This window comes from Sinocyclocheilus anshuiensis, unplaced genomic scaffold (genome assembly GCF_001515605.1).
Source record: "Sinocyclocheilus anshuiensis isolate Anshui unplaced genomic scaffold, SAMN03320099.WGS_v1.1 scaffold948, whole genome shotgun sequence".
NCBI lineage: Eukaryota > Metazoa > Chordata > Actinopteri > Cypriniformes > Cyprinidae > Sinocyclocheilus > Sinocyclocheilus anshuiensis.
Window position 1 is genome coordinate 921027 of NW_015549709.1, and position 9165 is coordinate 930191.

A 9165-nucleotide genomic window follows, 5' to 3' on the forward strand; every position below is an offset into this window, starting at 1 on the left:
TACATTTGCAGAAACTTTTTATTTTGGGGTGAACTATTCTTTTAATAAGCATCATTTTATCCCATTGCACTGAATCAAACTAAATTTCTCTGTTTATTTTCCATCGTCCCTCAATAAACCACAGATTTCTGTGCATATAGCACAGATGCGAATTTATAAAATAAGAATTGAGGTCTGTATTCAAAGCCATCAAATCCATGTCATAACAGATGATGTGAACAGGCAGATGAGGAAGCGGTTTGCGGTGAGTGCACTGCAGTCTTACATGCAGATTACAGAGCAAATATGAGAGAAATGAAAGTTTCTGCGTCACAGCTGAGCTATGTCATAAACAAATTATGAATTCAAGCCGCTGGATCTGAGAGAGAGAGCTGGAGAGTTTTTCACAAACAAAGGTGCACACAGGGTTTATAGAAATGACTCACTGGGTCTGTAATTATTCAGCCTCTCACTACTAAGCCTTTTTTTTTCTTCCAGAAAATAAGATGAGTTTCCTTCAGGATTGACCCACTGGAGAATGAAATGCAAATGTCCAGTTTAATAATACCAGCACCCATACGCAGCTAAACCAGAATGCTACTGAATGACTGCAGTGTACTTAGAAGTCTGTTTTTGTCTTGGTTATTTTAGTCATACTGTTTTTGCCCTAAAATGGAAAATTATTTAATTTAATTATTTAATTTAATTTAATTTAATTTTACAATTTTTGCAACAACACAAACAATTAGAGTTTAGTATTCAACAATCAAATGGTTACTGTTTTTTTTATTTTTAATTCGTTTTTCACTTGAAAAAAACAACAACAACCTATGCTGGTTAAAATAATTTTGATTACTCAAATCATTTTGCAGATACAAACCAATTACATTTAACAAACAATTCCCATATTGACAAGCTGCCTGTTCTGAATACGAAAAAAACAAAAAACAAGTGATACACAAAACTATGATCTGTTTGAACTAAAAGCTGGTTTTGTTTGTTGATTTCAAACATCTAGGTCTAAATTCTGTCCTCCAAACTAAAATTTGCTTAGGTAGGTAGAATAAAATGAACAAAATCATCTATATAAACAATATAATGAAGGTATGTTTTGAGTAAAAGGTTGAACTGTGGTCTTAAGACGAGTATTTTTCATAAATGTCAGTTGTCATTTTTAATTTTAATCCATTACAAAATAAACCTACACTGAGAAATATTCCCTGGACCCCAGGGTAAATAAAAATGTGATAATTTTACACAATTTTAACCGACTTAGAGACAAAAACAGTATAGCTTTGCTGAAATTTACCTAAGATGCATATGCAGTTGCATAAATAGTACAGTCAAATTAAAAAGTCTAATGTTAAGTGCATACATGGACAAATTGTAAATCTTAGAGAGAGAGAGAGAGAGAGAGAGAGAGAGAGAGAGAGAGAGGGGGGCGGGGGAGGAGCTTGTGAGTAACAGGTGTTCGGCAGCAGCTGCTGTTCACAAACACAGAGACACAGATCGATACGGAGCTGCTCTGATCCTCCGATACAGCAGATGATCGATAAAACCCCCAATAACCGCTGAACGATCGGTGAGTAAAAGATTTACACGCATTTCTCGGTTATTAGTTCTTACTTTGGCGACGCGGCGTCGGCTATGAACCTGTCACTGTTACTCGAACTCATGATACTGTGTGTCAGTCATCAGGTGTTTATTGTCGAAGCAAATAAACGGCAGTGTCACTGAAGAGACCCGTTATATTGTTCAGACGCTTCTGGAAATACACTGACAACAAAAGCGAGCGAGTGAGTGTTCAGTATAGTCTGTTGAAAGCTTCATTCCTACAGTGGAAACTGAAGTGAAATGTCAAGCTAATGGATTTATTTAACATATAATAATAATAATAATAATCCATAGTAATACCTTGTTTTTTTGGACATGCTAATTATAGTATTAGTACTAGGCTACTATGATATATGAATATGGCAATCATTCAGTACTATAGTGTAAAGTACCAGAATTTTGCCATCTGTTATCATCACTAGGTTTTATAATCTATTTTCACAATCACAAAACTTGTCTAAGCAGCCAATGAGAGATCTCAGTCATATGTTTGTGTTGTTTTTAATTCGGTTCAGCACAAGAGGTTTGACTTGCGGCTGGTAAGAGGATTGTCTTTTTCTGTTCGTGGTCGAACAGGTCATTTCCTTCTTTATACAGATATAGTTAAGTGCTGGTGTGTGTGTGAGAGAGATAGTGTTAATAGGATTTTTTTCCTTTTATTCTTTCCTTTTTGCTAAGTCAACTGAAGCAAGCATGACTATTACTAGTGCTCATACTCAGGGTTAGTGATTTGAATACACCTGTAACTCTCAATATCATGTAACTGGACCTGCTTCACTGCTGACATTAATGATACCTCAAACCATGCGGCCAGTATGTCACCTAACATAAACCCAAAAAACCTTAGCAACCACCTACTGTAGCAACATCCCAAAAGACTATAGCAACCACCTAGGCTATCATCCACCTAGCCACAGCCAAAAACACCCTAGCAACCATCAACTGTAACAACAACCTAAAACACCCTAGTAACCACCTAGAAACAACCCAAAGCACCCTAGCAGCCACCTACTAGAGCAACAATTCAAAACATCCAGTAACTACCTAGCAAAAAATCCTAAAGACCCTAGCAACCATCTCGCAACAATCCAAAACATCTATTGTAGCAACAACCCAAAACACCCTTGCAACCTCCTAGCAACAACCCAAAGCACCCTAGCAACCACCTACTGTAACAACAACCCAAAACACCCTAGTAACCACCTAGCAACAACCCAAAACACCCTAAACCTCCTAGCAACAACCCAAAACATCCTAGTAACACCTAGCAACAACCCAAAACACCCTACCAACAACCTACTAAAGCAACAACTCAAAACATCCATTAACCACCTAGCAACAATCCTAAACACCCTAGCAACCACCTACTGTAGCAACAACCAAAACACCCTAGTAACCACCTAGCAATAACCCAAAACATCCTAGTAACACCTAGCAACAATCCTAAACACCCCAGCAACCACCATGCAACAACCCAAAGCATCCTAGTAACACCTAGCAACAACCCAAAACACCCTACCAACAACCTCCTAAAGCAACAACTCAAAACATCCAGTAACCACCTAACAACAATCCTAAACACCGTAGCAACCACCTTGCAACAACCCAAAACATCGTAGTAACCACCTAGCAACAGCCCCAAACCCCCTAGCCACCACCTACTGTAGCAACAAACATAAACATCCTAGTAACCCCATAGCAACAACACTAAACACCCTAGCAACCACCTTCCAACAACCCAACACATCCTACTAATCATCTAGCCACAACCCAATATACCCTAGTAACCACCCAGCAACCACCTACCAACAGCCCAAAACAACCTAGCAACCACCTACTGTAGCAACAACACAAAACACCATAGTAACCACCTAGCAACAACCCTAAACACCTCAGCAACAACCCAACACACCCTAGTAACCACCTAGCAACAACCCAAAACACCCTAAACCTCCTAGCAACAACCCAAAACATCCTAGTAACACCTAGCAACAATCCTAAACACCCCAGCAACCACCATGCAACAACCCAAAGCATCCTAGTAACACCTAGCAACAACCCAAAACACCCTACCAACCACCTAAAGCAACAACTCAAAACATCCAGTAACCACCTAACAACAATCCTAAACACCGTAGCAACCACCTTGCAACAACCCAAAACATCGTAGTAACCACCTAGCAACAGCCCCAAACCCCCTAGCCACCACCTACTGTAGCAACAAACATAAACATCCTAGTAACCCCATAGCAACAACACTAAACACCCTAGCAACCACCTTCCAACAACCCAACACATCCTACTAATCATCTAGCCACAACCCAATATACCCTAGTAACCACCCAGCAACCACCTACCAACAGCCCAAAACAACCTAGCAACCACCTACTGTAGCAACAACACAAAACACCATAGTAACCACCTAGCAACAACCCTAAACACCTCAGCAACAACCCAACACATCCTAGTAACCACCTAGCAACAACCCTAAACACCCTAGCAACCACCTACTGTAGCAATAACCCAAAACACAATGCCATAGCCAGGGCTGGGAAGGTTACTTTTAAAATGTATTTCACTACAGATTACAAAATACATGCTTTAAAAAGTAATCAGTAATGTATTTCGTTAGATTACTCAGGTTTAGTAACTTAATCTAAATACTTTAGAATACTTTGAAAAAGTGACATCTACCAGTCATAAGATTTGTGTTTTCCTTGCATTTTATTTTTAATATCAGTTTTCCACAGCATTACTATGAACAAAAAAAAATTTTGTGTCATTTAAATCTACCAATCAATATAGATTCAATTTGAATACAATTAATGGGATTCCGTGCTGTTTCATGCTGCATTCCAAGCTTCAAAATGAATCCAAACATATCATAAAAGTAGCCAAAACAACTGGCACAGTTATCCAAGTTATACAATAGTTTTGTTTAATGAATGGACCAAACTTTAAGTGATTACTTCACTGATAATCCTCTCTGTGGAGAAGCAATCGGCACAAAAGAATCGCTGAGTCAAACTTGACAGGGCTCGTTTCCCAAAGCAACTACGATCGCAAGTAAATTAATGTCGTTATAGTTCAATGTAATTTAACAAACACAGTTCGCTAACGATGCTTTTGGGAAACACACCCCAGATCTATCCCATTTTACAATTAATGGGATTCCGTGCTGTTTCATGCTGCATTCCAAGCTTCAAAATGAATCCAAACATATCATAAAAGTAGCCAAAACAACTGGCACAGTTATCCAAGTTATACAATAGTTTTGTTTAATGAATGGACCAAACTTTAAGTGATTACTTCACTGATAATCCTCTCTGTGGAGAAGCAATCGGCACAAAAGAATCGCTGAGTCAAACTTGACAGGGCTCGTTTCCCAAAGCAACTACGATCGCAAGTAAATTAATGTCGTTATAGTTCAATGTAATTTAACAAACACAGTTCGCTAACGATGCTTTTGGGAAACACACCCCAGATCTATCCCATTTAATACAAAGCTATCGTTTGACTTTATAAACTTTTATTTCATGCATGATTCGTATGGATCTGTTAACTGAATGCAAAGTGTGAATTTTAGGAGAATTCATTGTCATTTTTCAATTAAATTCTTAGAAATATTAAACGTAATAACCATTCAACACTCAAAATATGAGAAAATAGAAAAACGAGTTACTGGATAAAATTTTTCAAAGATCAAGAACAACTTCCCTCAAGATGCTTTTTCAGATTAGACGTTGAATCCTTCGATGCTGATAGAAGTTTTGTTGCAGGTAGGCATTGCATTGCGCTGAGATGTTACGTCCTTTTTCAGATTTAGAAGTAAAATAGTTTTTGTATTTCCACGAGAGAAATGCATTACGCGAATGGCTTTCTGTTGTGTCACCGGCTTTTTTGACAAAATGCGCATAACAATCGCATTCGATTAATTGTGCAGCCATAGTTACTAATATTTTGTATTTTAAATACGTAACGCCGTTACATGTATTTCGTTACTCCCCAGCCCTGGCCATAGCACCATCATATACCTTGAATGCAATGTGAATAGCTGTGAATGAAATAAATAAAACTACATTAAATAAATCATAATATTAGAAAACGCAACTCCATAAAGTCTGGCAGTGCTTTTCTCCAGTGTCTTGTCAGTAAAGTGTTTTATTGAACTGAATGTGGAGGGAGAGAGACAGAGTGCATGGAGTGATTAAAGGGCAAGAATGAACAATAGTCCTGCTGCTGCTAACAGTGGCCATTATTAGTGTGCATTGTTTATTTGTGTCTAAACAAAGCGTTGTGCCTCGGCGAGCGTGATGCACAGCCTCTCTCTGCTGCGACAGCGCGTGAGAATGCTTTTACTCTCTTTAATTAGACGCCACAATTCAATCTCCCGAAGTCATTCGATATTAAAGACTTGCGGCCTCATACACAAAACCCAATAGCATTTCCATTAGGGAGGCTCTCGTTAATGTGTATTTTGTATTACATCAGTAGTGGATATGGGAGCAAGATCTGTTTCAGTCATTTGACTGTTGGCCTAAAGTTGTGAAATCAGCAATGTTGTTTTATTGCATTATGGCAGTTTTACTGTGTCATTTCAGCTGAAGCTATTTTGCATGCTAGGTAGGCGAGGAAAATGTTTTATTATGCCATCGTGGTATATTTCTAGGTCAAAGGGCGTAACAAAGATGATATTTCCAAATGAACACTTTCAAAAGGATTTTGACACAAGTGTGTAGTTTCATGTCTCTGAAACTCATTGTAATGAGGAAATTGGCAATATGTGAGGTGCTGTGCATTCTGGGTCGCAGTTAAGTTGACATGATCTTCCATGAGATAATGAGAAGACAGGAGGGGCTGATCTAAACACTGTTTAACCTCATGACAATCTATAAGTCTTTGTGTTCAAGTTCAGAAATTCGCAATAGGCTGCGCCCATGAAAAAGTTCAGATAACAAACTTAACAGTGTCTTCTCTGTGTCAAAGGTTTTAGTATATAGTGCATAAAGCATATTACATTAAAATGCTATTATTTTTTTGTATATAATGTATTTAAATATAGAATATGTATTCTATAAAATTGTACAGTAGAATAAAAATATTAGAAATATTATTATAGCGATTATAATTGTAGTGTTTTTATTTCATATAAAGTAAAAAATAATATTATACTGTATATAATAATGATATAATATTTTTACTATAGAATAAAACTAAAAAAAGTATATAAAATATAAAAAAACGTTAAAAAGTACTACATCACTTTTTTTTATTTTTGCAGTAGCCTGTAATTGTGTTTTCAAATGTGCAGCTGTTCACAGAGTGCTGTTTGAGTTAATCAGTGGGTGCTGGCAATATCTGTCAGTCAAACAACAGTGTTTTTATAATGTTACGTCATATTCTTCCGGCTGAGAACAGATTTGATTTCAGTCAGCATGTGACATCTTTGGCTTTTATTCAGTGTGTTTTGTTGTGCGACCCACCATGCAAAACTCAGTTTCCTCTGTTATCTGTATTATGGATATCTTACAACATCATATTTTACCATCCAGGAAATTATGCCTGACGTGCATAAAAGTGAATGACTAGGAATCTTTTTTTCCTTAAGATGTGATGCAACAAGTAATTTGTCTTTGTAAGAAATATTTAGTTTCTTGATTATCTATAAACATGTTTTGTTATAATAGATGTCTTAAGATTTCATGCAACATTGTGTCTCAGTTAAATTGATCTTTTTTTTATCTTGTTGACACATTTTAACTGCAAAGCAAGACGGTTTTTTTTTTTGGACTTGAAGTAAAACTGGGAATAAATGTCTCTTGTTAGTTTGATAGATCAACACTGCCAGGTTTCAGACAGTCACCATGACAACAGCCGGTCAGGGCGGGGCTTAAGTGCAGGTATTCTCATTAAAGCCGTCCTCGACATCGAACTACAACACGACCTCAAGGATGTCTCTCGCTCCACTGATCATTAAACCTTGAAGGCCACAGACAGATGCTCAGACGTGTTTTGTACACTGGACCCACCACGGCATCCCAGTGGAACGAAACATGCTGTTCTGTGATCTCATTATTGATCGTGAACACATGCCACTTTGACTGTGTGCTCGTGAATGAGGAGCCGGTCAAACTGTACACTGCTTACTGAAAGGATGAGGTGTCACATGAAAACAAGGTCAAGATAGTATTCTGACTCACTCCGAATAAAACCGATTTAGTAGTGCTGGAGTTTATCAGTATTAATGTGACTTGTCATGAGTGAACTTGAGCAGTGAGTGTTCTGGACAACATCTCTCCTGTTTTTACTCTAATCCGTGCTAACCGGTTTAGCTGCTCTGTGTGGGGAGGCTCTGATGTGTCTGTCTGAAGATCAGTGATGGGTCAGACATTATTCTCAGCAGAATTACCCACACAGATCAGACCACACAGTCTGGGACAAAGATGATGAACGGTCCAGTCCATATCTGGGAGTCTAGCAAATGTGCAGCTTCTGAACAAGAGATGCAAATCGATGAGCAACAGTAAATTGGTGAATAACTTAGTATTTAGTTCAAAAGAAATTTTGCGGTGTGCTTTTCTTACTTGAAATTGTTAATCTTGGGTTATATTGTTCAAGAATTCAAGAAGAAGTCTCATGCTTATCCAAGGCTGTTTTTATTTAATTACAAAATACAGTAAAAAAATGTTAAATATTTTTACAGTTTAAAATAACTGTTTTCTATTTGAATGCATTGTAAAATTTAATTTATTTCTCTGATGTAAAACGGAATTTTCCGCATCATTACTCCAGTCTTCAGTGTCACATGACCCTTCAGAAATCATTCTAATATGCTGATTTTCTGCTCAAGAAACATTTCTGATTATTATCAATGTTGAAAACAGTTTGTTGCTTAATATTTTTTCGGGATTCTTTGATGACCAGAAAGCTCAAAAGAACAGCATTTATTTGGAATAGACATTTTTACTGTCACTTTTGATAAATTGAATGCATCATTTCAATTAGCTAATTATTATTAGTATTATTAATTCCTTAAACAGTAGTGTACATTTCTAAACCCTGTATTAATGTGCTTATTTGCATGTTTACGACATTCATAATATTGATCGGACAAGTACAACATGCAACAAGTACACAACCTGTTTTAAAAAATGTTCTGTTACTGTACAAATCTCATGAATATTTAATAAAGGAAGCATTGTTTAGTTTCTGATTGGTTGTTTGTTGCTAAGCAACTCGCCATAACATTATAGCTCTGGCTATAGCTCACATTCATCTCTAGATTTTAGTATGTAGAGATTTATTATTAGAGATATTATATACCGTATAATATTATACTATTTAGCACGTTTTCTGTCCCCACTGTGTTTTGGTGTGTAAACAGCCTCCATCTGTGGTTTGAGTGTGCTGACAGCGCAGGGGCCCAGGGGAGGCCCCTATAGGATTGCAGTTTTTTTGTGTCACGAGCATTGTTTGTTGAAGGGTCTTTTGTAAACGGGCCTCATTCTGTCAAGAAACACGATGCAGTAGAGGTGACCCAAAATAATTAAGATAATTTTTCTCTCGCTGTAG